Here is a 27,776-nt window from a genome sequence, read left to right on the forward strand (position 1 = left end):
TTTAATGAATTAAAAGGCGAAGAATCCTACCTGTACTTTTAAGACACACTTACAAAGCTGGGGATTACTTGGTTTTATTCTCCATGAACAGCCATCTGGTGATTATCTATACGAAGACAAATAAAGACACTAAAAAATTAAAAACATATTCTTGCTTTTGTTTGCAAAACATTAGAATGCATTTTTACAGGCATAAAATAAGAGAACCTCTAATTAGGTCAATATTGCCCCAGGTACAGCAGCAGTACAATGTACAACTTTGACTGTGAGCCCTGTAAAATGAAACTGTAAACCGCTTAGGTCTAAGCAGTATAAACACTTAAATGAATTAATGAATTACTGGAGATGTACTGTTAGTAGTTTTCTCTCCAGAAGCAGGTAAATATGCAGACTTAGACAAATGTAGAGCTGGTCATACACACTTGGAAGGAACCCAAAATTACTTTTTCAATTTTTGAAGGGGCCAAGTAGTCTTGGAACTTGTGGGGTCCTTTTTAGTAAGACACAGTAAAAAGTGACCTGTCCTTATTTATTACATTGCTGGGGAAGTGCATAAATGATATCAGATAGTCAGGATTCATTCTGAAGAAATGGGTAAATGTGAATCGCTTGTTTTGAAAAGACACTCAGGGCCCCGTTTGCAAAGGCGTGCTAGCATTTTTAGCGCACACTAACCATGTAGATGTCCATAGGAATATTATGGGCATCTACATGGTTACCAGAAGTAGGTAGATATGTAGACTTAGACAAATGTAGCAACATATATTCAAAGCTAATAGTCATCTGTGCAAGCACTACAAATTTAAAACAAAATCACTGATAGGAGCTGCATAGCTGTTCATCAGCTTCCCAAATCTGTGTTGGGGACGGCATTGTCAGCTTTTCAGGCTATTGAAAATGATTATATATAAGCTAAATTTGCATATGCTGGGTTTCCAATGCATGCAAATTTATCTCATGCATATTTATTGTGGATGTCCTATAAAGTGGGATCACTGGAATAGGTTTGGGTAGCTCTGGGCTACCATCCATCCCTCTCTCTGGCTGACTACTCTCCTATTTCTCCTTCATTTCAAGGTGATAGTCTCCTATACTTTTCCCTGGGCATTCGTTTAATTGTAGCTCTCCCAGAATTTGTTTTCCAGCTTGTTCTGTATCACTCGTCTGTTCATGCCTCGTCGTTTTCCATCATTCCCCCTTCCTTCCTTGTAGTCCACTGCCCTCTTGATCTTCTATCTCTTAAACAATGTTTAACTATGTGTGTCCATACTATTCCTGATTCCTATTCTTACTACTTCTGTCAGTATTAGTACTCTGTCCTTCACCATTTTTCTGCTCACCAGAGCCACACACCAGAGTTGCATAGGCACAATTTCCAAAGGCTGTCTCTCTGTTAAAACCTCCATATTATTATTATTATTTGTTGCATTTGTATCCCACATTTACCCACCTATTTGCAGGCTCAATGTGGCTTACATAGTACCGTGATGGCGATCGCCAATTCCAGTAGGAGAAATACAGAGTGGTTTACTGTTAATGTTCAAAGATGACAGTGTATTTTAAGTGATCAAGGAGAAAGAGTTCGATTTTGTCCAGTTCTGGAAGGAGTTTTGATTCTTTTGTAGAGTTCAGGAGTTTAGGTTGGTTCTTTCTGGTATGCCTTTGAGAACAGGTAGGTTTTTAACGATTTCCGGAAGTTTGTTAGGTCATGCATTCTTTTCGTGACGTTTGGAAGTGCATTCCATAATTGCGTGCTTATGTAAGAGAAGCTGCATGCATAAGTTTTTTTTATATTTTATCCCTTTGCAGCTTGGGAAGTGAAGATTTAGGTAAGAGCATGCTGATCTTTTTGTGCTCCTGGTTTTTCATGTTGGGCTTTAGGAGATACTTCTCTTAGGGGTCCTTTTACTAAGCTACAGTAAAAGGGGGCCTGCGCTAGTGTCAGCACTTGTTTTTGAAGTTCGCTGAGGCCCCCTTTTACCGCAGTGGGTAAAAGGCCGTCTTTTCTCCTCAAAAAGAAATGGCTGTGCAGTAAGTGACCAAACATATAAAGAGGAATCCAATAAAATGTATATGGAAATATGATGTTTGATTTTGACAAAATATTTCTAAAAAGCAAGGAAAAGACCTCAAAACACCCAACCGCTTACTTTCAGTTTTCGGCGGCTTTAACTGGGGGCGTGGTGTTCGTCACTAGTCATAAAAACCTTGTTTGGAACAATTATTTTAACTTTTAATTTATTTCCAAAAAGAGGACAAAGCCGTAGCGGAGAAATTAAATGAATTCTTTGCTTCGGTCTTCACCGAGGAGGATTTGGGGGGGACACCGGTGCCGGAAAGAATATTTGAAGCGGGGGAGTCGGAGAAACTAAACGAATTCTCTGTAACCTTGGAGGATGTAATGGGTCAGTTCAGCAAGCTGAAGAGTAGTAAATCACCGGGACCTGATGGTATTCATCCCAGAGTATTAATAGAACTAAAAAATGAACTTGCGGAGCTACTGTTAGAAATATGCAATCTGTCCCTAAAATCGAGTGTAGTACCGGAAGACTGGAGGGTAGCCAATGTTACTCCGATTTTTAAGAAGGGTTCCAGAGGAGATCCGGGAAATTATAGACCGGTGAGTCTGACGTCGGTGCCGGGCAAGATGGTGGAGGCTATTATTAAGAATAAAATTGCAGAGCATATACAAAAACATGGACTGATGAGACAAAGTCAGCACGGATTTAGTGAAGGGAAGTCTTGCCTCACCAATCTAATGCATTTTTTTGAGGGGGTAAGCAAACATGTGGACAATGGGGAGCCGGTTGATATTGTATATCTGGATTTTCAGAAGGCGTTTGACAAAGTGCCGCACGAAAGACTCCTGAAGAAATTGCAGAGTCATGGAATCGGAGGTAGGGTATTATTATGGATTAAGAACTGGTTGAAAGATAGGAAGCAGAGAGTAGGATTGCGTGGCCAGTATTCTCAGTGGAGGAGGGTAGTTAGTGGGGTCCCGCAGGGGTCTGTGCTGGGTCCGTTGCTTTTTAATGTATTTATAAATGACCTAGAGATGGGAATAACTAGTGAGGTAATTAAATTCGCCGATGACACAAAATTATTCAGGGTCGTCAAGTCGCAGGAGGAATGTGAACGATTACAGGAGGACCTTGCGAGACTGGGAGATTGGGCTTGCAAGTGGCAGATGAAGTTCAATGTTGACAAGTGCAAAGTGATGCATGTGGGTAAGAGGAACCCGAATTATAGCTACGTCTTGCAAGGTTCCGCGTTAGGAGTTACGGATCAAGAAAGGGATCTGGGTGTCGTCGTCGATGATACGCTGAAACCTTCTGCTCAGTGTGCTGCTGCGGCTAGGAAAGCGAATAGAATGTTGGGTGTTATTAGGAAGGGTATGGAGTCCAGGTGTGCGGATGTTATAATGCCGTTGTATCGCTCCATGGTGCGACCGCACCTGGAGTATTGTGTTCAGTACTGGTCTCCGTATCTCAAAAAAGATATAGTAGAATTGGAAAAGGTACAGCGAAGGGCGACGAAAATGATAGTGGGGATGGGACGACTTTCCTATGAAGAGAGGCTGAGAAGGCTAGGGCTTTTAGCTTGGAGAAGAGACGGCTGAGGGGAGATATGATAGAAGTGTATAAAATAATGAGTGGAATGGATCGGGTGGATGTGAAGCGACTGTTCACGCTATCCAAAAATACTAGGACTAGAGGGCATGAGTTGAAGCTACAGTGTGGTAAATTTAAACGAATCGGAGAAAATTTTTCTTCACCCAACGTGTAATTAGACTCTGGAATTCGTTGCCGGAGAACGTGGTACGGGCGGTTAGCTTGACGGAGTTTAAAAAGGGGTTAGATAGATTCCTAAAGGACAAGTCCATAGACCGCTATTAAATGGACTTGGAAAAATTCCGCATTTTTAGGTATAACTTGTCTGGAATGTTTTTACGTTTGGGGAGCGTGCCAGGTGCCCTTGACCTGGATTGGCCACTGTCGGTGACAGGATGCTGGGCTAGATGGACCTTTGGTCTTTCCCAGTATGGCACTACTTATGTACTTATGATTTTAGCAATTTTGCTCTTTTTTACAAAATTATTTTAAAATATATTGACAGTATCAATGCTAACTTCAAATTTTATTTGATTGAGAATATCAATGCTGACTTCAAATTTTATTTGGCTCATAAAAACCATTAATTCTCATGAAGTGCTATAGAGCAGCTTTGCATAGATAAAGTAAAGTCGAGCACTTATCTGTTGCCCGACGGTGGCCCCATCCGTTTCACCTGTAGGCTTTTTCAAGGGCTGTCCTTCGACAGAGAAAGCATTGAGAAAAATGTTTTCCTCTCTCTTGTTTTGATCATGGCTTGGTGCTGCTTTGAGGTGGTGGTAAGGGCTCCCGCGCTAACCTGATGTTAATCGGGCAGCATGCGGTGCTGCCCAATTACTGCCGAGTAAGCACCAGTGCTACAAAAATAGAAACTATTTTTGTAGCAACGGAAATGGTGTGTGTTACGGGTGGGAACTAATGCCGGGCTTCTGCGGTAGCCGGGTGGTAGTTCCAGATTGGCGCACAGCAAGCCTGTTGCCACGTACGTTAAGTGTGACGTCCTGTATTTGCATTGCCAGAAATTGCAGATGCATATTTTCTGCAAATGCAGTTTCTGAGAGAATGCATCAGTTTATAATGTCACTACTAATATGGTTTAATAATGTGACCCAGAACTTACAAAATCAAGTTAAGGCACTGGAAGCTATGCTGACTGCCAATGGTTGTCGTTATTACCTTTGAAATGTCAGTGCTGAAGATTAATGTTGCTATCCTGTATACATTGGCAAATAAAAGACACTGAACATAAATAATCGAAGTCAAAATGTATGTAGGAATATGTATTTATATGTTTGTGTATGTGGAAGTAAAGTTAAAGTTCCTTGAAGTAATTACGCCTCTGATTTATGCAGTCATTCAACATTTCAATAGCATGTATTGTGTTCAGTTTTGGAGACTGTATCTTGCTAAGGACTTAAAAAAATTTGAAGCGGTTCAAAAGAAGGCAAGAAAATGTACGGAGCTTGTGCCAAAAGATGTATCAGAAAAGACTAGAAGATCTAAATATGTATATCCTTGAGGAAAGAAGGGATAGGGGAGATATGATACAAATGTTCAAATACTAAAAAGGTATTAATATACAAACAAAAACTAAAGGACATGAATTGAGTTTGTGAGGTGGCAGACTTAGGAGTAACGTCAGAAAATACTTTTTCATGGAGATGGTGGTCAATAACTGAAATGCCTTCCTGAGAGAGGTGGTAGAGACAGAAATGGTGACAGAATTCGAAAAGGCATGAGATGAACACCGAGGATCCATAATAATGATGGCATTAAAAACAAAACTTAAGCAACTTAAATGGGTTGAACGATGCTTAGACGGCAACTCTGGCTGTGAGAAACGAAGGCCAGGGCCCGGCAGACTTCTTTGGTCTGTGTCCTGTGTATGGCAAGACGGATCCGGATTGGCTGAAGTGGACTTTAATGGCATCTCGAATAGTTGAGGCATAAGGACAGTGCTGGATAGACATCTATGGTCTGTGACCCAAAGATGGCAAAGAAAAATCAGGATCAAGTGTACGTATGGTTTAATGATGAATTGATAATGAGTGTGGCTGTTGGGCAGGCTGGATGGATATTTAGGTCTTTATCTGCCATCATCTACTATGTTACAATGTGTATAAATGGACCCTCTTCTATCCCCCACCTTGCTGCTGGGACAACCTTATGCAAGTGTGTACTTTGAAGTGTATAGCAGATGGCAGGAGAGCTTATGCCTGCTGAAACCTGGTGTAAATTCTCATGCCTAACTGATGGCAGTTGGGTGCAGAAATCCAAGTATTCTATAATATCACACCTAATTTCTGGGAATGCCCCTGACCTACCCATGCCCTTTCCATGGCGATGCTATGAAATTTAGGCACACATATTATATAATAGGGCATGGGGAGATGCGTGCCTAACCTCTAATTACTGCCAATTAAATGCCAATCGACTCCAATTAACTCCAGTAATTGATTGCTAATGCTTAATTGACTACTTAGTTTATACGCACATCTGGGATCCATGTCCAAATTTAAGTGCCCAATGTTGGGCAACCTATATAGAATCCAGGAGGCTATGTAAAGGCAACAGGGGAAACTGGGTTGTACAGGGAAAGATATAAACAGAAGAAAATGAGAGGTGATAATTCTACAAATCACTGTGGAGGTCTCAACTGGTAGAGTGGAGGTAATTCAGCAAAATGCTATCAAAACGGTACATAAATAGCACAGGCAGTGGAATGGAGCGGTCCACTGGGGCTATATTTTGCTAAATTATAAACAATTCAAAAGGATATCTCCTTCTTAGTTTGTAGCTCAATAGTAAATCCAAAAATGGAGGAGATCTATATGAAATATCAACAGCTCAGTTTACTGACCAAAAAATTATTTCATTTGGTTAATTGAGAGATGTTGCCTCAAGAAGCCCCCGGCTCTAATTTATACGGAGCTCAAGGGGGCTGGATTGCTTCATCATCGGCAACAACACTTTGTAAAAAGCAGCCACTACCCAACGTATATTAATTAAATAGTATTCTTCTTTTTTTCTTTTTTTCTATTTTTATATATCGTGATGGGCAGTACATAAAATTAATATATCGGCTACTTAGCTTTCACATGGTCCAGTCCTTCTTATAATCAGTTGTATCCATAACACGACCCAGACCGACAATGGCCAGCGTTTCGTTGTTAGAGGGTCAGGAAGATCCTCAATAGCCATTGGGGAATATTACAGACCCTCCCTGCATTTATAAACAAGAAGATCCGTTTTGCTTATAGTAGATCAAGAAATTTGAAAGAAATACTATGTCCATCAGTATTACCATTGAATGAAGATCTGCCCCCTATTTATGAGGGACATAAGAAGTGTAGTTCATGTTGTATGTGCGAGATAATGTGGGAAATAGAGACTTTTACTCATCCAAAATCTCTTCGAAAATTTAATTTGAAAGTGAACACTAATTGTAGATCGGACTTTGTAGTTTACTGCTTGGTTTGTCCATGTGGTTTACTATATGTGGGACAGACCTCGAGGGCGCTGTATATTAGATTAATAGAGCACCGGAGTGTGCTAAATACACAAAGAATGCTGACCCCTCTGGTGCTCCATTGTAACACAGTACGACACTCCTTTGCCGAACTGAGATGCTTTGTTTTACAAAAAATAGAGGCATCCCGTGTCCGCATTGGAGTGGATAGAAAAAGGATTCTTTTCCGTTGTGAACAAAAGTGGATACATCGTCTAAACTCATTGACTCCGATGGGTTTGAACGCAAGAATAGAGTGGGGACATTTTTTCTAACATGCAGATTTCCCTTTCTTTTTGACATAAAAGTTTTTTCTGAGACGTACAAGAAATTCTCTATAGCTGTAGACACTACTTGCTCACAATAACTGTAAACATTTAAACTATTAAGAATTTCTTTTAATGGTAGATTTGATCTAGCATAATTTTTCAGGGAGAATGCTCAGGATAATTGGTTAACAGCTGTAAATAAACTGTGTTCCGTACTAATAGAAGACCGATGAGTAGATGTAAGCTGATTGATCCGTTTGATCATCAGCGTCTGACGTAATAAAATCTTTAAATGAGTGAAGCCATCTTTACTATGTGCTGGTCCGTTGTAGATGAGAGATCCTTCGACGGAGGTGGTTAATTAAAAATTGAGAGGCACGAATAATGCATTGTTAGGTGTTGGTCCTGGCATATTGTAACAATCTGTTTTTTCTTCTTCAGTTGTACGCAGACCCTTTGACCCTGACGCAGGCAACGAAACGCTGGCCATTGTCGGTCTGGGTCGTGTTATGGATACAACTGATTATAAGAAGGACTGGACCATGTGAAAGCTAAGTAGCCGATATATTAATTTTATGTACTGCCCATCACGATATATAAAAATAGAAAAAAAGAAAAAAAGAAGAATACTATTTAATTAATATACGTTGGGTAGTGGCTGCTTTTTACAAAGTGTTGTTGCCGATGATGAAGCAATCCAGCCCCCTTGAGCTCCGTATAAATTAGAGCCGGGGGCTTCTTGAGGCAACATCTCTCAATTAACCAAATGAAATAATTTTTTGGTCAGTAAACTGAGCTGTTGATATTTCATATAGATCTCCTCCATTTTTGGATTTACTATTGAGCTATATTTTGCTAACACAGTCTTAGCATCTAGCGAGCTTGGGATGGATTTCAGATTGGTTTGACCCCTCTCACCAAAAAAGATGTTCCACACAGAACAATAGTGGACAAAGCAGGGGTCATACAGCATGCATCCCAACCCAGAGCTGGGGTGGACTGCCCAGAGGTTCTCTCTCTCTCTCCACAAACTACAGCCCGCCCAGTCCCACCTTAAAGGTGGTCTAGTAGCCTCTTCAAGGGCAGGAAAGATCCCCACTCTTTCCTGCCGGCTGCTGCATTTTCGAAATGGTTGCTGAGCCTTCCCTGTCGCACTCTTGCGAGACTGCCAAGACCTGTGACACTACCACAGGAAGTCTCAGCAGCCATTTTGAAAACACTGTGGCATAGGGCAAAGCAGCGGCAGTGGGCAGGAAAGAGTGGGGATCTTTCCTGCCCCCAAAGAGGCCACTAGACCACCAGGGTCCTTCAAGGTAGGACCAGTGAGGGCGCACTAGTGTGCAGGGTGGGAGGCATGGTGATGTGCGAATGGGGGGCACAAGCAGTGTTCGGGGGGGGGGCCCAGTGACCCTTACTAGCTGGGGACCTAGAGCACTGTCAGTCCGCCCCGACCCGGAACTTCAAGAGTAGCTGCAGAGGGAGGGAAGAGTACAGACGCACTTCACTCCATGGACGTAGTTTGGGGGGGGGGGGTGAGGGTGGACATTGGACCAAGTGCCTTACTCTCCTTTCCCTGCTCAACATGTTCCAATATCTCTCTCTCCTTCTTCTCCATTCTGCTTTGCCCCTTCTTGACCCCCCTCCCCCTGCATCTGCTCCCTCCCTTCATACCTGTCCTAGTCCTGCAGCTCCTTCCCAGTAGAACCACAATGAGCAGGAATGAGGATGTTATAATGCTGTTGTATCGCTCCATGGTGCGACCGCACCTTGAGTATTGTGTTCAATTCTGGTCGCCACATCTCAAGAAAGAAATAGTGGACCTGGAAAAGGTGCAGCGAAGGGCGACTAAAATGATAGCGGGGATGGGACGACTTCCCTATGAAGAAAGACTAAAGAGGCTAGGGCTTTTCAGCTTGGAGAAGAGACGGCTGAGGGGAGACATGATAGAGGTATATAAAATAATGAGTGGAGTGGAACAGGTGGATGTGAAGCGTCTGTTCACGCTTTCCAAAAATACTAGGACTAGGGGGCATGCGATGAAACTACAGTGTAGTAAATTTAAAACAAATCGAAGAAAATGTTTCTTCACCCTAATTAAACTCTGGAATTCATTGCCGGAAAACGTGGTGAAGGCGGTTAGCTTGGTAGAGTTTAAAAAGGGGTTAGACGGTTTCCTAAAGGACAAGTCCATAAACCGCTACTAAATGGACTTGGGAAAAATCCACAATTCCAGGAATAACATGTATAGAATGTTTGTACGTTTGGGAAGCTTGCCAGGTGCCCTTGGCCTGGATTGGCCGCTGTCGTGGATAGGATGCTGGGCTCGATGGACCATTGGTCATTTCCCAGTGTGGCGTTACTTATATCTCTCTCTCCTTCTTCTCTGTTCTGCTTTGTCCCTTCTTGACCTCCCCTCCCCCTGCATCCGCTCCCTCCCTTCATACCTGTCCTAGTCCTGCAGCTCCTTCCCAGTAGAACCACAATGAGCAGGAATGAAAAACAGCTGGAACACAGTCCTGTGTTTCAGCTCTTCCAGCGGGGCTCTGCCAGACTGCTCCCTTATGCACTTCCTGTTGCCAAAGGGGCGGTTCCAGTGAACCAAGCTGGAAGCAATACAGCACGAGGCACTGCGCCTAACATTTCTAGTTCTTGCTCAAAGTGACTGCACTAGGAAAGAGCCGCGAAACTAGGACAGGTTTGAGGGGAGGGAGCGGATGCAGGGGGAGGCAAGATGGGACAAAGCAGAATGGGGAAGAAGAAGAAAAGAGAGAGAGAGGAAGAGAAAGAGAAAGAGAAATTGATCCTGGAATACGTCAGGCAGGGAAGGGGTCAGTAAAGTACTCAGTCCAGCCGCGGAATGAGAACAGGCTTGAGGGAAGGGAGCTAATTGGGGGGGGGGGGGGGGGGACAAAAATGGATAAAGCTGGATATGGACCGCATGGGCGTAGTTTGGTCATTTCATTTGGGGGGGAGGCAAAGGGTTTGGCTTGGCTTATTAGCATATTCATTTGCATACAAACATATTCATTATGGTTCTTTAAACCCCCCCCCCCCAGACTAAAACACTGAATATGAAGCAGGGGTGTAGCCAGACTTCGGCGGGAGGGGGGGGGGTCCAGAGCCCAAGGTGAGGGCGCACATTTTAGCCCCCCCCCAGCACCGCCCCCGCCATTTCTGACCCCCTCCGCCGCCAGCAGCGGGTGGTAAATGGAGCGGGTGGGAGACTGATGCCAGACAGGGTGGCACACATCCTGACTGTATTGGTGCAGGTCTCAAAATAATAAGTTAAAGAAAAAAAAAACTAGAGGAACTGATAAAAACAAGGAGGCACATTCTCATTTCATAACAGCGGATGCTATTTGAAAATGGAAAAACAGAAAGAAAACGAAATGAAACAAAGGAAAAACAAAACTGTGAGACAGAAAGATTGATTATATGAAGAGAAATATATACAAGCCCTTTTACTAAGCTGTGTCAGGTGTTAACATGTGTCTAATGCAGCAAAAATAGTCTACCACAGGACATGCTACAGCATTACATGGTACTTTTTGAATGTGTGCATGCTAACTGCACACTAATCCTCCTGTTTACTAAGCCATGCTAGCGGCTGTCACGCGGCAATGCCAACACAGCCCACTCAAAGTGTATGGGCTGTGTCGGCATTAGCGCGTGGCTCAGTAAATGAAGGGGGGGGGGGATAATTTTTTGTTTTGTTTGAGGGAGGTGTGTCAGGGGCAGAAAGTGGACATTCCTGTGTTAACCAGTTAGCACATTTACATTACTGTGCTCTAACTGGTTAACACATGGATAATGCAGAAACCCTTTCTACCTACACAACAGGAGGATGTAAGCGCTGAGCACCAGTGTGACAAGATTAATGTAAAAAAATAGAAAATCAGGGGTTTTACAGCTATGGTAAAAATGGCCTCGGTGCTCAGGAAAGATACGTGTAAGGGCGTGCTAAGGACTATTTTTACCGCAGCTTAGTATAAGGACCCCTTACTAATATAAAGTATCAAAACTGAGGAAGAAAAGAAGACATTTTACTTGCTTTAAAGCTCACAATTAACATAGAAAATGATGACAGATAAATACCATATGGCCTATCCAATCTGCCCATCTATAATAAATACTGAGGTGCACGATTCCTCTCCCTTTGAGATCCTCTGTGCTTGTCCCATGCTTTCTTGAATTCAGATATTTGTTTTCATCTCTACCACTATTGCTGGGAGGCGATTCCATGCATCTACCACAATTAAAGGGGATCAAACTATGGCAACAGTAAATCCATATTTGCTCTTAAATCCTTCAATCCTAATAAACTTATCATTCAAAGGGGGAAGGCAGCAGTGTTAGTGCCCTCTAGTAAATGTCTCAGATCAAAAACTTTCTACATTAAACACGTTCAGATAAACATTAGTCACGTAACACATTACTGGCTTTTCAAATCTTTAATCACATGAAGCTGTGCTAGATCATGTATGGAAAATGGAACTGTCATTTCAGGGAAAGAGGTTGAAGCTTTGTTTCTTAAAAATTCTGCAGCTTGCTCTGAATCCAAGTAAATCTACTCTTTCAAAAACTGACATTTACAAGGATACAACAAAGAAAGCAGCTCTTTTAAATGTAAAACTTCTTTCTGACCTTCAAAATATCCTCCGTGACTACAGTCTCCTATCCTTTATATAATACCTTGGGTCATAATTATGCCAGACATGTCGCCTAAGGATGTGCTATCACTTTAGAACGGAGAAATACCAATGAAGTTTTCTGATCTGTTTTATTTCCAATCCTAAGGACACAAACCTTGCCAAATTTTCATTTAGGGGGAGATTCTAAATATGGCGCCTAAACAAATCAGCGCTGAAATCAGTGGCAACTAAGAGTATTCTATAATCGGCGCCTAGATTAAGGCGCCGATTATAGATCAAGTTTAGTTGAAAACGGTAACTGAATTCAAACGTGTAGGATAAACATAAAGGAATCCTGTTCAGAAGGAATGGATCCTCAGACACTTAGCTGAGATTGGGAGGCGGGGCTGGTGTTTGGGAGGCGGGGCTAGCGCTGGGCAAGACTTCTACTGTCTGTGCCCTGAAAATGGCAGATACAAATCAAGGTAAGGTATACACAAAAAAGTAGCACATATGAGTTTATCTTGTTGGGCAGACTGGATGGACCATGCAGGTCTTTTTCTGCCGTCATCTACTATGTTACTATGGGGCTCATTTTCAAAGCACTTAGCCTCCCAAAGTTCCATAGAAACCTATGGAACTTAGCCTCCCAAAGTGCTTTGAAAATATGCCTCCAAGTTATGTTACTAAAACTACCTGCATCCATTTACACCAATGAAAATGTGACATAAATCCCGCAAGTAGATTTATTCATACTGGGCCATATTCTATAACTACATGCATAACTTTCAGAATGCCCACAAAATGCTCATTTCCCCACATATAACCACACTCCTTTTTGCTTATGCGCATTAGTTCAGCGTACTTCATCACAGAATATGCTTAGCAAGTTGTGCACCTAAATTCTAATCAGTGCCAATTAGTGCTCATTATTGCTTAAGTGCTGTTAGTGCTCATTAGCTTAAGCCAATTAAGTTACATGCGCTGTTATAGAATCCACACTGATTTTGGCACCTAAATTTAAGCGCACGATATAGAATCCAGGGGTTAGCACCAGGATTCACACCTAACTTTAGGCACAAGGATTTACACCAACTAAACACTGGTGTACATCCTCATGCCTAAATTAGGCACGGATCCCCCTTATTGTATAACAGCACATATAAATTGAAAGAACGCCCCTGATCTACCCATGACACTCCCATGACAATCCCCCTTTTTGGAGCAGCACGTAAAATTTATGCGCGGATCCCAGTGTATAAATATGTGCATGTAAATTTAAAATAATGCCAAATTAGTACTGATAATTGATTGCTAGGGCCCAATTATCAGCACTAATTGGCTCATTATTCAATTAAATTGTGCATGCACATCGGGCATGTGCCTAAATTTGCGTGCACAATTGTTAGCGCCATTTATAGAATTTAGGGGTATAAATATACCAGTTTGTAAATGATGGATCATAGGGCAAAACAACAAGGGAAACAACTCAAGATGAGAATAGTGTGTCCGATAATGGAAAATATCAAGTATTTAAAGAAACATCTAAATGTAATGTTTTTGGAATGGTTTTTTATACAACATTTTATCAAGCTGTAGTAGCATTTCCAATAAAGAAACGTTTTACTAGGAGGTGGAGGTATGACAAATGATTAAAAACTGAAAAGAGGTCTCGAGCTCATTTATTATATAATAAATGAGGTAAACTTGAAAACAGTTTATTTTTGGTTATTTTACTATTGTTATGCTGTTAACAAAATTGTAAGCTTTACGTTAAATTGTACCTGCTGTACACTGCCTTGGGAGAATCTCTTTATAAAGGTGGTTAATAAATCCCAACAAATAAATAAATAAATAAATTGTGGAGTCAATAAGAGCAACTCAAACTCTCCAGTAGTACATAATTTGGAAGTAGCACAAACACTACCAGAAACACATTCCAGACATACACAGCAAACCTGTCATACTAAAACAATGCTAATGACCAGGGCTTATATAACAGCAACCCTATCTATAAAATGAAGCACTCTAACATACCAGTAAACTTCCTGCTGGTAAAACAGAACATGTCAAACTGCTACAGAAACTAAACACTAGCAGAATACCTCACAAAGGGCCCTTACTAAGCCGTGTTTTAGGCGTGTTAACGTATTAACACGCGTTAACCATGTACATGCCTACAATATCCCTATAGGCACCTACACGGTTAATGCGTACGCAAATTGTAGGCGCGTTAAAAACACTAACGCGCCTTAGTAAACTGGGCCCTTAAAATGATGTTGTTAGATTGGCTACAGATGACCTTAGAATTGGGGGATTTTCCTGCACATTTGGGAGAAATTATTGATACCCCCATAATGAAGAATAATAACGAACGTAGTCATGTAATTTCTAATTACAGGCCTATAGTCTCTATCCCAGTTTTTTTTTGCAAGCTTAAGGAGAGAGTGGTGGCTCTTCAGCTTTCTGAATATTTAGATCACCACAGTGTTCTACATTTCTCGCAATTTGGATTTAGGTCAAATTTTGGTAATATCCATAAAATTTTGTGTGAAGGCAGGAAGGCTTTGGTGCTACAGTTTGACCTATCCAGTGCCTTCGATCTAGTTGATCATGAGATCTTTCTCCGAATTTTGGAGAGTCTAGGAGTGACAGGAAAGATTTATAACTGATTCTCTGGTTTTTTGTTTTTTTTTTGAAACATCGATCTTATAGAGTTAAACTGGATAGTAATCTATCATGTTTTATATTACTAGTCTTTTTACCACCTCCCCAAATTAGTACTCACCCGCCACCCGCACTTTAGAGAGATAAAAGACTAGGAAGGCCACGCGTATGAGAAAAGCAATTCTTTAATTACTTACCAAGATACAGATACAAATTGGTATTTTCTCATATGGGAAAGCAGCACTGTTACATAGAAATGTAATCTGTGACTGTCTCTTCCAACCTACTGCTCTGGTACAGCTGTTTTTATACCTTTTGTGTTAAGCAATGCTTCACATTACTTCAGCACTTACCTTCCTCAGAGATCATTCTGTTCTCACCATCTATTTTCCCTTAAGTTGCTAAATCACATTCTTCTGTCCATCCATAATTGAACCTTTCCCACGCCAGCTTGCCCGTAAGGGTATCATACTAGATCATAAATTCCTGAGTTTACACAGGCTCATGTTCTTTAATAAATTACAGGCTTCTCAATCTCTGATAGATTCCTTTTTGACCTGTGCTGGGGTGCTGACCTGTGCTCATGATTCTACAATCAGAGAAGTGGATTAATTCTAGTGGTGTTCCACAAGGTTCTCCAATGTCCCCACTACTCTTTAATGTTTACATACATTCTTTAGGTTATGCATTGGCGAAGTTAGGTGTTTATTTTTATAGGCTGATGTTATAATGGTTATGGTCCCAATTAATTCTCAGGTTTCCTAATGTTATTTAACACCTTGGATTTGTGGATGAAAATGCATAAACAAGTTAAATGCAGAGAAAACAAAATTTTTGTTAATTAGTCATTCAACTTGGGAAGCAAAGTGTCATGGCAAACCAGATTTTGTATGAATTCTCATCTTCTACAAGAGTGTTGGGTGTTCAATTAGGTGCTAAATTATCTTTAGAGTCATAGGTCCTCAGGCTTACTCAAAGATCGTTTTTTAATTATGCATAATCTTCATCAGGTAAGTATTTACTTTGATCATGAACATTTCAGTCTTATAGTACAATTGTTAATTTTGAGTCTTTTGCATTACTGTAACATCATTTATTTGAGATCTTCCAAACAGTTACTAAAGAGGTTACAATCTATTCTAAATACTGTGCTCCATGCTTTTGAATATGCTCTGTAATTTTGTTCTTTATAATAGTCTCTACCATTTTGCCCGGCACCGACATCAGATTCAGTGGTCTATAATTTCCAAATGACCTGACATAAACCTACACATTTCTCTTATTATAACGTTGTCTATATATTAGCCATGTCCCCCTAGATACTCCATACTATCCTAGTCTTCCCTTCCCCATTCCTTTCTTCATCATTTTTTATTTTATTTATTTTTTATTTTTGTTACATTTGTACCCTGCGCTTTCCCACTCTTGGCAGGCTCAATGTGGCAGGCAATGGAGGGTTAAGTGACTTGCCCAGAGTCACAAGGAGCTGCCAGTTCCTCAGGACCAAAGTCCACCACCCTAACCATTAGGCCACTCCTCCACTCCACTCCTCATAACCATCCCCATTTCCTTATCTATCTTCATTACTCCTTCCCATGTCAATTAACATATACTTGAAGCATTCTATTATTATGTTACATTATAGTTCATTCTTCTTAATGAATCTAATAATTGTAATTCTGTTAACTATGTAAGCCTCATTGTACCTGCTTCTGTGGGAAAGTGCGGGGTACAAATGTGATAATAAATAAATAAATACATACATACATAAATATACTCCTTGAAAAGGTTTGACTGCTTCACTGCATTTTCGGAAGAGTCCTTGGCGCCCTATAAATGCCAAAGTCGTGTTTAAATTTTTTTGCATGATCTATAAGTGCATAATATTCTAGCTCCTTCCTATTTTTTAGATCATTTTGAATTTTTACAGTCTAGGGTAACCAGAACAATGGCTTTGCTCACCTTTCCCTATGAAAAGATCTAAGTTACCAGATCATCTTTTTTTATTCCAAGCTGCTCACTTCGATAAAGATGTTCAGATGTTTCTGCCTTCTGCTACAAGATATGGTCATTTTCAAAAACAAATCAAAACTTACCTGTTTAGGAAATAAGCTATGAATTTTAATAATTAGTTTTGGGAACAGTATTCAATGATGGTAAGACCAAATTACTGATCTTAAAATTCAAAGATTCAAAGTAGTTAACACAGCACCTTAACTGTTTGTCCATACTAATTCCTGTGTTAAATAGTTGTGGTAGAAAACACTATTTTGGGGCATGGAATGCATCTTTTAGTTAATGCATTGGGTTTTTACCACATTAACTGTTAATGTGGAAGATAATGCAGAGCAGTTAATGCCACCTCATCAGGTGGAACTGCACTGCTGGTATTTGCCATGTAGTTAAAGCATAGTAATGACTTTTTCTCTGAGTTAACTGCACAACTCTCCTAAAAATGCTGGGATCACCCCCAACAGGTAACACAAAGTTTTTTGCATTTTCCATGCATTAATTTTATCAATTATTGTACAAGAGCTCATGTCAACAAGAACCTTGTGCCATGACTGAGACAAGTTTTTCCAGGACCCTGGGGCGCTTGACAGTCATCCATTGTTTCACAGAGGGCCTGCTCTGTTGAAAGGGGTTATACTTCCAAATTTGGATGGATGGATGGATGGAACTTCTTGGCTTGCAACACCTTTAAGTAGATTGAGTCCATGACATCAGTGGCGTAGCCAGATAGTCGATTTAGGGTGGGCCCAAGGCCAAAGTGGGTGGGCCATAAATTTCATCTCCACTCCTCCCCCTACCTGTGCCCCCCCTCCAAAGTAAACAAAATACCTGTGCTGGCAGGGATCCTCAAGCCCCGCCAGCTTAAGACTTCCTCCCTGCCGAAGAACCTTACCTCTTGGGTGGCCAGTGGCAGTGTCCGTGAGCCACAGCTGTCAGTCACTGGCTGTATCCTGCGCGTGCTCAATTTTTGCACATGTGCAAATCCTGCCTGCCCTTAATTCTTCTCCCCAGGCTCCGCTGCATCGCTCCATTGCTCCCTGCATTCTTCTACTCGCCTGTCACACAGCGCTGCCATTCACACACGCAGCTGCTCTCCCCTTTGCCGCGTCCATCCGGTCCTCTTTGATGCACTTCCTGTTAGGACCGGATGGATGCGGTAGGGGGAGCGCAGCTGCCTGTGTGAATGGCAGCACTGCGTGACAGGCAAGAAGAATGGAGGGAGCGATGGAGCGAAGCGGAGCCTGGGGAGAAGAATTAAGGACAGGCAGGCAGGTTACGCTGAACACTGCCTCCCAGACAGCCGTACCCGGCGGAGCCACGGGAGAAAAGGCAGCGACAGCGTCAGCGAGCAAGGATGTGGATGGGCGGGCCTGGAGGGAAAGTGGCTGGGCCTGGGCCCGTCCAGGCCCTCACGTGGCTACGCCCCTGCCTGACATTCTCTATTTTCATTGTCCTGACCTCTGCTCCATCACTTCTTGATCCTCTCCATTTCTGTTCTCCTCCTTTCAGATGCACACCCATCTGTACTGCTGTATGTAGTAATGCCTTTGTTTGCTAGTTTCATCAGTATGAGCAAGTTACAGACTCTCGCCTTACATTGAGAAGGCAAATCTTATCCCAGTTCTGCATGCCATGATAACATCAAGACTGGATTACTGTAATGCACTCTACACTGGTCTGACTACAAAAGGGTCTGCATCAGCTCCCAATTGATTCAGAATACTGCAGCAAGACTAAAAGGAGGATGCAAGCGACTTGGGCACATCACACTGTATTTGCAAAAACTTCACTGGCTACCAGTACAGGGCTAATTTTAAAACTCTGTCTGATCTCCAAGGCCATTAAAGGAAATGGCCTTGAGTACTTGAAGAACAGGATCACCCTCTACACACTTCCAAGGACATGTAGGTCCTCCCAAGGAGTATCCCTATCAACACCCTCTCCAAAAGATATCATATGATGTGATGTGATACCTGCAAGCGAGCCTTTTCCGGAGTAGCCCCCACACTCTGGAATGAACTCCCTGAAAGGCTCCGCTTAACACAAGACTATCTCTACTTCAGGAAGCAGGTGAAAGATTGGCTCTTCAACCAGACCTTTAAGGGAAGTAGTAACTAACATGTTAGTCTCACACACATACACACAGAGTGACATGGGCTGCATACTACAGCAGGACATGTTTATCTACTCCTACCCTAGCTGAGATAACATTTAATCACCTCTCGGATCTCATGTGCAACTTTCATTAAATTATTTTCTTTATTGTCTAATTCCTCTTACTCTCTTGCCTTTTACTCTCTTACCTATCTATATGTTCCATCTTTGCTTACCCTACGCTGTCTATTAAAATGTTTTATTACATATTGTGTTCACATTATAAGTAGTATACTATACCATACTTTGTATTGTTACTTGAATATTTTTACTGCTGTAATTGTCTATTGCTTATGTTTGATTTATTTGTACTGCTTTGAGTGAATTCCTTCAAAAATGTGGTAAATAGATCCTAATAAATAAATAAATAAATAACTCTGATCTTTACCAAACATAGTCATGGACTGGGGAGAACGAATGCTGTGAGTACAGTACATGCATTCTTTGTACGCCAATTATTAATATGTTGTGACTTACATGTCCCTGGGAAGCTATTCTTATTCATTATCTTTTTATTAGTTTTATGTCTCTTTTTGCTGATAATGATAAGCCTGCCCAATAAACAGTAGTTCTAGGCCTAGTTGCTGCCTCTGAGCAAGACATGTTGCTCTACGGTAACCCTGGATGTTTAAAGTATTTGGGCATGCTTCAAATATTGTCACAGCTATCCAAGAGCTCTTAATTTGGGAATGTTAAGAGGGGATTTTGGCAGCTCATCATTTACATTGTAGAAGAAAATATTATTTAGACAGTGTTATTAACATATATTGTTATGGCATGGGCACTAGAAAGAATGTTCTTTCAATTTTATATAAAGAGAAAGAGAGAGAGACCCATAGTTAATGTAAGTATCTCAATTTGTGTACATACTGCTAGGATTATGGGGAGAGTGAAACAATGGATGGCTGAAAATGGTTGTTTTGAATGTGGCAAAACCAGAAGTAATAATTGTGGGTAGGCATGAATTGGTGGAATAGCCAGAGAGTTTGCTTGGGTGATATGTGTGTTCCGCTTAGGAAAGAGATGAAATTACTGGGGGTGATTTTGGATAATAAACTTACGATGAAGTTTTAAACATTTGCATCTGGTATATAAATTGCATCTCCCTGGATACCAGACTCTACTGGTATATAAATTGAAATCTATGATTTCTTTGTACAATTTTCAATATGTAATTCAAAGAATGATTTTGGTGTGTCTGGACTACTGCAATGCTTTGTATATTGGGATCTATACAATTGAGCACTTTCTCAATTGATTAGTTTCTATTATCATTGCTCTCTAGCTCCGCAGGTTTATATTTTGTATATTGGGATGTCATCCCTGAGTATCAGAATAATAACTAGGCAGATATACGGTTTAAATAGTGAAGGGAGTTTAACGTCAAATCATTCACACTACACTCAACTTCACAAGAAACACATCCTTGTTATATCACGGCGGTCTAAATGATCAAAGCGCTTTAATAGGATCCTCAGATCAGCATACCTGCCTCTATAATGGCTAATGGTTATTATGAGCCAAGCATATTTCAAGAGGCAGTGCCGCAATCCTCATCAATCCAAATTTTCGATTTTTACTTATTTCTTCATTATAATAGTCACTTATATTATTTATCTTAATTTTTCCACATGTATTTTTATCTTTAAACTGCAAGTTAGTACTTAGCTTTTCAGCCACAGTTGACGATACATGGTGGAGACCCGTATCTTCTAAGCTTCTAAGCTTACGGTGCTTTTGAAAGCTGATGTGTTTTACATGAAGGCAGTGCTGTGCTGGAAGATGACACACCCTGATTCAACAATTCTTCCTCCTGAAGAAGCTTACCTGAGACATGATTTCATGTGGAGGAAAGGAGAGAAGCTAACAATGGAAGTTTGTTATTGGATCTAATCAGAACACTTATTTAGATATACTACTGATGATTTTTTTGAAGATTTTCAACCTAGAACCAAGAATTGTGTTGTTGAAGCCCTATAAGATAAGTACTGATCTTTCCACCACTTTTTGCATTTGAATTTATTCACTTATCCTATCAAACTGCCTAGGCTTGATGTGGACTAGGTGCAATGATAAGTATCACTGGTTCAATTTATTGAACAACAGCACTTTTTACTGAACACCTTTCATCTATTTTACAGTATTTATATTCTCTTGTGCTGTTTTAAGCTTATGTTTGTGAAACAGAATCTAAAGACATATTTTAAAATCGAATGTCTTCATTTTTTTTGTGTGGTTTGGTTAACTGAGCATGGATTTTGGGAGATACTCCCAATTATTGTGCTGATTTTACATGACGATAGAGCTATGCCCAGTGCTTTTCTCCAGCCAGAACTCAACTAAATGAAATATTCTACACACTGAGAAGAGGATGAGGTTGCAGCACCAGCTAAGAAGCAGGTAGAAGGAAACATAATTATAGCATTCCTAATCATCTTTCCTTTTTCTGAAAGAATATTCATTTCAGAATCACATGCTTTCTATTCCTTGTCTTGAAAGTTTAACTTTATAAAGGATGATTTGGAATCTGGATTGGTGGAACATAAAATGTCCAAAAAAGGAGCACAAGGGGCTCTCAAGAATGATACAAGAGTGCTTTATTTATGAAACAACACCTGCCTCGAGCCAGTTCATCTAATCAACAGTAATCACATGAGCTGCCGATCAAAATATAATGCACAGTGTTTTTACAATCCACTCTGGGGATAGAAATTCAGAGACATGGAGCGAAACAAACCTAAAACGGGTCTAAAGATAGATAGATAGATAGATAGATAGATAGATAGATAGATAGATAGATAGATAGATGTAGCTATAGATATATAGATATAATGTGAATACACAAATAAAAAAGGAAAAATCACCTAGATACTAATTCTATAAATTGGTCCCTCATTTTAGGCACAACAAAAAGACATGCTATAACGGCTTAAGGGTGCACCTAAGCTGTTATAGCATGCTAGCATAAAGCCATATTGGTGTGTCAAAAGGAAGTGTGCCAACTTACGAAAGGTCAATGGCAGCTGTAAGTGGGTGTGCCTAAGTGCACTATGGAATGCATAAAACTGACAGTATTCTATAAGCTGCCTGGTGGAAGGAGGACAATCAATGGGACACTGTGTTAACAGTGTACAAACTATATTGCAATGAAAGAGTTGATCAAATTGGAAGGGGGGTTGTGCTATATGTTAAAGAGGGAATTGAGTCAAACAAAATAAACATTCTACACAAAACATAGTAGCGTGGAATCCTTATGGACTGAAATTCCATGTGTAAAGGGAAGGAGTATACTGGGAGGGCTGTACTACCGTCTGCCAGTACTGAATTAAGAAACGTTTACAGAAATTAGGAAAGATGGCAAATTGGGCAACAGTATAATAATGGTTGATTTCAATTACCCCAATACTGACTGGATAAATGTTACATCAGGGAGAGCAAGGGAAGTAAGATTCTTAGACGTAATCAATGACTGCTTTTTGGAGCAACTGGTCCAGGAACCAACAGGAGGGAAAGCTATTTTATATCTAGTCCTTAGTGGAATACAGGACTTACTACAAGAGGTAACGGTGTTGGGTCCACTGGGAAACAGTGATTATAACATAATCAAATTTGAGCTAATATCTGGAGTACAGTCAGAAAGGAAATCTACTGTAGCAGCATTTAATTTTCAAAAGGGCGACTACAATAAAATGAGAAAAATGGTTAAAAAGAAGCTAAACAGATTGACTGCAAAGGTTAGGACTTTAAACCAGGGATGGACATTGTTTAAAAATACCATCTTGAAAGCCCAAACCAGACGTATTCCACATATTTACAAAGGTGGAAAGAAGAGGAAACAACAGCCATCGTGGTTAAAAGGTGAAGTGAAAGAGGCTATTAGATGCAAAATTACAGCCTTCAAAGAATGGAAAAAGGATCCAAATGAAGAAAATAAGAAGCAACATTAGCATTGGCAAGTTAGGTGCAAAGCATTGATAAAGAAAGCTAAAAGAGAATATGAAGAGAAGCTTGCAGCAGAGGTTAAAACTACATTAACAACTTTTTCAGGTACATCAGAAGCAGAAAGCCTGTGAGGGAATCTGTGGGACCATTAGATCATGAAGGAGCAAAAGGGACAGTCAGGAAGGAGAAGGCCATAACAGACAGACTGAATGAATTCATTGATTTGGACTTTACAAAAGAAGATGTAAGATATATACCTGTACCAGAAATGGTTTTCAAGGGTGACAATGCCGAGAAACTGAAAGAAAATCACCTGGACTGGATGGCATACACCCTAGGGCACTGAAATAACTCAAACATTAAATTTCTGATATGCTGTTAGTGATCTGTAATCTGTCATTAAAATCATCCGATATATCTAAAGAGTGGAGGGTGGCCAATGTAATGTCGATTTTTTTAAAAGGGTGCCAGGGGTATAACAGGAAATTACAGACTGATAAGCCTGGCTTCAGTGCTGAACAAAATAGTTCAAACTATTATAAAGAATACAATTACAGAATATATAAGCAAAAATGGTTTAATGGTACAGGATCAGCATAGATTTTGCCAAGTTTTGCCTTACCAATTTGCTTCATTTCTTTGAAAGTGTGAATAACCACGTCGATAAAGGTGAGCCAGCTGATGTAGTGTATCTAGATTTTCAGAAAGCTTCTGACAAGGTTCCTTATGAAAGATTCCTGAGAAAATTAAAGAGTAATAGGGTAGGAGGCAATGTTCTTTTGTGGGTTAGGAATTGTTTATTGGACAGAAAAAAGAGGAAAGGGTTAAATGGCCATTTTTCTCAATGGAGGAGGGTGAATAGTGGAGTGCCATAGGGATCTGTATAATTTATGTGTCAATCAGTGTTGGCAATCCTGCTCTAGGCTCACTCTCCTCAGTTGTTGCTCGCCAAACTACAATAGAGTACTGCATCACAGATTAGAATGAAGACAATAAGAAGCAACATAAGCAGTGTCAAGCTAGATGCAAAGCACTGATAAAGAAGGCTAAAAGAGAACATGAAGAAAAACTTGCCATGGAGACAAAAACTCATAGTAACACCTAGAAATACTTTTAAAACAAATAGGAGGAAATATTTTTTTACTCAAAAATAGTTAAACTCTGGAACTCACTGCTGGAGGATGTGCTAACAGTGGTTAGTGTACATGGGTTAAAAAATATTTGGACAAGTTCCTGGAGGAAAAGTCCATAGTCTGTTATTGAGATGGACATGGGGAAGCCACTGCTTGTGCCGGGATTGGTAGCATGGAATTGTCATGGCCATGGCTGTGCTCCATACCCCAACTCACCTTTTGGCCTGCTGCTTCTAACAGTAGCCAATCCAGAATCCCAAATAGTGGCAACATTCCATGCTACTAATCCTGGGGCAAGCTGTGGCTTCTCCCACATCCATTTGAACAACAGACCATGGACCTTTCATCCAGGAACCTTTCCAAACACTTTTAAAACCCAGATACGTTAACCACTGTTACGACATCCTCTGGCAGAAAGTTCCTGAGCTTAACTATTCTTTGAATTAAAATATATTTCCTTCTATATGTCTGAAAAGTATTTCTATGTAATTTCATTCGGTGTCCTCTGGTCTTTGTACCCTTTGAAAGAGTGAAAAATTGATTCACTTCTACCCATTCTACACCACTCAGGATTCTGTAGACTTCAGTCATATCCCTCCCTCAGCCATCATCCCTCAAGCTGAAGATCCCCAACCTCCTTAGCCTTTCCCCATATGGGAGGAATTCCATTGTCTTTATCATTTTGGCTGCTCTTCTTTAAATTTTCCAAATTCCGCTATATCTTTTCTGAGATACTGCAGCCAAAATTGAATGCAATACTCAAGGTGAGGTCGCACCATGGAGGGATACAGAGGCATTATAATATTCTTGGTCTTATTTTGCATCCCTTTCTTAATAATTCCTAGCATCCTGTTTGCTTTTATGAATAGTTTTGTCCATGTCTTTTATACATCTTTGCCCCATATGTATGAATATATGACTATCATAATTAATAAATTATAAGATTATAAAATTACAAGTATAGTTTAATATTTTGGTGCTGCAAGGACACATTGGTTTTGTGTGTATGGTATTTTGTGTTTTACCAGTGTTCTTGGATTTATTTTTGTTTGGTTGTTTATCATTAGCAAATGGACATTTAATTGGAAAATGAAAAATCAGCCATTTTCCTGCCAAGGAAAGGTAAAGTAAGGTTGCCCTACGACCACTTTTTGTCACAGTTTTGTAAAAAGGCCCTTAGACTGTAAGCCCTCTGGGGAAGGGAAATTCCCACTGAACCTGAGTGTAATTCACCTTCAGCTACTACTGAAAAAGGGGTGAGACAAATCCAAATAAATAATTTGGCAATCTCCAGATGTTTTAAAACTAACATTTGTTATACTTCTTCAGCTTTACGTGTTGCCAGCAAGCCACAGTGGCAAAATCTATTTATTTATTTATTGGGATTTATTAACTGCCTTTGTGAAGAGATTCACCCAAGGCAGTGTACAGTAGGTACAGTTTAACATCAAAGTTACAATTTTGTTAACAGCATAACAATAGTAAAATGTACAAGTATAAACATAAATACAATGAAAAAGGCATTTTGAAAACAGCAAATTAAAACCTAATAACAAGACTACCATAAAACAGGATTAAAAAATATACATACTTAACAGCACTGAAATTCAAACAACAGAGATATAATATGATGCAAGCATAATAGCGATGTAATATCTAATAAGCACACAATTAGAATATTGAAATAGAATATTCAAATAACATTACTAAGATACTAATGCTTTTCTACAATACAGCTTACCATATAGCTGAGGGACCAAGTGCAAATTTAAAGATGGGGACAAGATGTATGGTACAGAGTCAGTTGTGATAAATAAATGAGTGGCTAAACTAAAGGCAAGTTGTTTGTACAGTTAATCAAGATATAAGGAACTGGTCTAAGTTACAGTGGATGTAGCAAGCTAGTCCAGGTGCAAAAGGGGTGTATTGCTTGTCACCCTATGTATTAAAGGCTTGAGAGAAAAGCCAGGCTTTTACATGCTTCTTGAAGTAGAGGTAGTCTCGAGCTGGTATCAGGCGAGTTCCCACCCAGACAGTTCTCACCCACCAATTCCCCCCCCCCCCCCCCCCCCCGAGACAATTCCCACTTAAGGAGGATAGTTCCCACCAAGGACTCCTCCCTCCCCCACCCGATCATTTCTCAACCTTCATAGCCTTTTTTTTTTTTACTGAGTGTAGCTTCTTTCTTGTATCAGGTCTGGAACAAGGAGGTTTGAGCAGCACACAGATGTACACAGAGATGTATAATAACAGAATAACTTTTCATAGGTAGAGTAGTAATTTGTTATAAATTATAATCAGTGTGTCATTTTAAGGGGCTGGATTAGGTTGAAACCTAGTTTGGGAGGGGGTGTGGGGGGCATTGCCTCCCACATGAACTGCAGGTTGTATTTATCTATTTATTTATTTACTTATTTATGACATTTAGATCCTGGATTAAACATGAATTAGGTTGAAACCTAGTTTGGGGGGTGTGGAGGGCATATCCCCCCCACATGAACTGCAGTTTGTATTTATCTGTTTATTTATGACAGATCCCAGATTAAACATGAATTAGATTGAAACATAATTTTTTTTGGCGGGGGGGGGGGGGTAATGGGGCATTTCCCCCCCCATATGAATTACATGTCTGGAAGGGGAAAGTGATGTATAATAGATAATGTTGTGGGGGGTGTGAGAGGGTACTGCCCCCCCCAAAAAAAATGATCTGGAAAAGGAAAGGGAGGGAGATTACTTGCCTTGTGTGTTTTGTATTTTTTGGGGGGGTTACGGGTGGGAATTGTCCTCCCTGGTGTGGTGGGAATTAGCTCAGTGGGAATTGTCCTGGGTGGGACTTGTCCAGATGGGAAATGGTGGGTAGGAACTGTCCAGGTTGGAACTGACCTAGAACCCTCAAGTTGTATATAGCCCCTCTGGTAGTAAATTCCAGAGCATGGGGGCTATTCCCGATAAGGCTCGTTGGTGGGTATCACATCGTACAATGGCGCCCAGGGCAAACTTCTGTCACGTCTACATATTGATCTAAATAGCAGAGATCCATGAAGCTGGTAGCACTCTATAAAACGGTAAAGCACCAGTTCCTCCAGCACCACTTCTGGCATAATTAACTGCATAGATCAACAGCCACTACACCAGCTCTAAAACTGTGATTCATGTGAGCTCATAAACATAAACAGCCAGCATGCTGTAGATTCCACATGCAACATATTGGGCAAATTATCACATTATGGAATTGTTCAGGCAGCTGCAATGTGACATCCCAAGTTGTTTCCGAAAGAATGTGTTTCCTTCCTCAACATAGGGGCATGGTTTTGTTGAAAGAGGCTTTAACCTTTGTGTACCAACACGGTAGGAGGGTGCTAGAAATCAGAAGCCGTGGAACGTGTCCTTAAAAGTATATGTTCTATAGAAACAGAGATGTGCAATCCGTGCTGCCAGTGAGATGATTTAGAAAGAAAGGATTCCTGACTTGACTGCATTATTTATGATTGTATTGCTAATGATACCTAAGTGGGGGGCTCCTTGGGCTACGCTAGAACCTGCTCAGTATTTCTGTTTTTAACCTATTCTAAATTGTAAAGGTTTTATGGACCAGTTTGCCCATCTGTTAATTGTATTTATTTCCTTTACATTAAGATATATTGAATATATACCCCTTGTGTAATTGATCTTTCTTTTATGTATATACATCTGAATTTTATGAAGATATAGTCTTATATTAAGGATCCAAGATGAGATATTTCTGTTGATTTTAGCTGGCTGAGAAATATGCTTTTGTTCCCCCTGCCCTCTTTCCCCATCTATCAATCTGATGTCTGAATGGACTTGCTCATTAATGGCCAGATTTA

At 40.4% G+C, this 27,776-nt stretch overlaps 1 protein-coding gene across 3 annotated transcripts in view; it reads right to left on the reverse strand.

The window, feature by feature from the left end:
- Positions 1 to 27,776, reverse strand: part of PRLR (prolactin receptor) — a 291,254-nt gene that overhangs the window by 113,326 nt on the left and 150,152 nt on the right. For 2 of the 3 annotated variants that reach the window (XM_030193029.1, XM_030193030.1), the window contains one exon: positions 31 to 106. The gene's annotated coding sequence lies outside the window, so the exon portion shown is untranslated. The remainder of the gene's footprint in view (positions 1 to 30; positions 107 to 27,776) is intronic. The other variant, XM_030193031.1, reaches the window with a different exon arrangement.

Source organism: Microcaecilia unicolor, chromosome 2 (genome assembly GCF_901765095.1).
Source record: "Microcaecilia unicolor chromosome 2, aMicUni1.1, whole genome shotgun sequence".
Taxonomy (NCBI): domain Eukaryota; kingdom Metazoa; phylum Chordata; class Amphibia; order Gymnophiona; family Siphonopidae; genus Microcaecilia; species Microcaecilia unicolor.